The sequence below is a fragment of the Apium graveolens genome, chromosome 9 (assembly GCF_009905375.1).
Source record: "Apium graveolens cultivar Ventura chromosome 9, ASM990537v1, whole genome shotgun sequence".
Taxonomy (NCBI): domain Eukaryota; kingdom Viridiplantae; phylum Streptophyta; class Magnoliopsida; order Apiales; family Apiaceae; genus Apium; species Apium graveolens.
The window spans coordinates 137,059,702-137,061,950 of NC_133655.1; positions in this window are offsets into that span (position 1 = coordinate 137,059,702).

Genomic DNA, 2,249 nt, shown 5'->3' on the forward strand with positions numbered 1-2,249 from the left:
AAGATCACAGCTCTGTCTACAAAACATCTTTAAGGTCTACATACTTCTACTCATGAAAAGGTTGATACACTCAGGGAACATGTTGATAAGCTAGATCTACAGATCAAACTTGACAAGAACGGGTATATCAGACCTATTTCTGAAAAAGTTGAAGCCATTGAGAAAACTCAAGAGAAGCAACAAACCCAAATTGTTGAGGTCCTTGCTAATCAAGCTTCTCAGAAAGCTCAATTGGATGAAATCCAATCGTCAGTTGAACTTCTTCTTTCTCTCTTACTTCCTGATGATGCCAAAAAGGGGGAGAAGGTAGTTAAGTCCAAATGCTCACCTTCTCAAGAACTGAAGAAAAAGGATGATAAAGGTGATGACCAGGGAAACTCTGAAAATAGCAGAGGTCAAAGAAAAGTTCAAGGAAAATCTTCTATTCAGAACAAGTCAAGTTCTGATGCTGTGAATGCTCAAAGACTGAAGTCAAGTGGTGATAAGCAAAGTCTGATATCAAGTTCTGATATTCTGATTCAGTCAAGATCTGAAGACTCTCAGAGGTTTTTGCAAAATCTGAAGTTAAAGGGGAAGTAGACTACTGTTTATTACAAAGATCCTAAAATCCAAACACTTGATGAGGAGATAGCAAGAAGATTATTTCTGAAACACAATCCGGGAATGGATTTAGAAAATCTCAAGGAGGAAGAAGCTATATTTGCTGCTGAAAAGACAAATCCTAAGTCTAAAGCTTCTGATGCAAAGAAACCTCCAAGGCCTAAGAAAAAAGGCATTATAATCAAGGAAAAGTCAAATTCTGAACTTCAAAGTTCAAGACTAGATCACAGACTGAGAGTGATCCCAAAGACAAAGGGAAAGGAAAAATTTATGAACCAACCAAGACACTGGACTTGAAAACTTCTCAAGATCTGATGAAACCAGTATGTAAAATGGTTCAAGTAACTTATGATAATCTTGTTGAAGATGAAACTGTTCAAATTCTGAAAAGAAGAAAGATAAATGAAGATTCTAAAACAACCTTTGACACTGCTTAAGTTGTTGTTCAGAATAAAGGACATGAAAGTACAGAAGAAACAACAAATTCTGATCAAGCTATCAAGACATCAACTACTGACAATTCTTAAGTTGATTTGGATAAAATGACAATTACTGATAAGAAGAAGCTGTTATGGAAGAAAGATACTCCAGTTGAACCAAAATCCAATCTCGTGATTAATCAACTCGCTACATTTGGGTTGAGAGCCAAGCAACCTAGAGATAGAGCTGGATTAGGTTATGATGAAGAGAAGATTCAAACAGGAGTAGAGGTTACTCTAAGAGATCCTTTCATATTGACAGACAAACCATATGAACAAATTAAACAAAGGCACCTTGATAAGGTGTTGTCTGCTCAAGTTGTGATAGATGCTCATGATAAGGAGAATCTAAAAGAGAAATTGATCTTATTTCTCAATGATGGAAGGACTCATAGATTAGATGATTCTGATGTACTAAAGAAGTCTATCAGAGAACTTAACATGTTCACTATCTTCTGGAAGTAAAATCTAATGTTACAAGAAGATGGTCAAAATACATTTTGAAGGCTATAAGAGATCTATTCAGAATCTCTGGTACAAAGACTTCTCATTACAGTCCAATGATTACTGAAGGTGATGGAAGAGAAATTCCTATGCTGAAGAATTCTGTTAAGGTGAAAGTTATTTCGAAAGGAAGATGCTTATGTTATAATGAAAACTCTTCACATTCTAAGGTTATCAGACTTGGTGATGGACTTGAAAGAACATCCATTCAAGCTCTCAGAATATCCATTTATCAAATTGGTGATAGTAAAGAAGAAGAACTGATTCAAGTCAAAGCACAGTTAGCTGAAGTTCTGAAGAAAGCTGAAGATAATCTGATAAATGATTTTGTTAAGAATCATTATGGATTCAGATTAATTCAGCGATGTTGGTAAAGCTGGATGTTTTGTAAGTTGTAGTTAATAGTTTTATTAAACTTTTATTGCATTTGAACTTAAATGTTTTTGACATCATCAAATCTATTAACTTGTACATTCTTGCATAATTTACAAGTTGGGGAAGATTGTTGGATATATTTGAGATGTCATGTCTAATATGTTTCATGTTTAGTTTTCAGATCTTAACTAACAGGAAATATCAGTTCTTACTGTAATCAGGACTTACTGGAAGTCAGGACTTAGATTATTAGAAGATAATATCAGAAGATGGATATCAGAACTTAAGTAT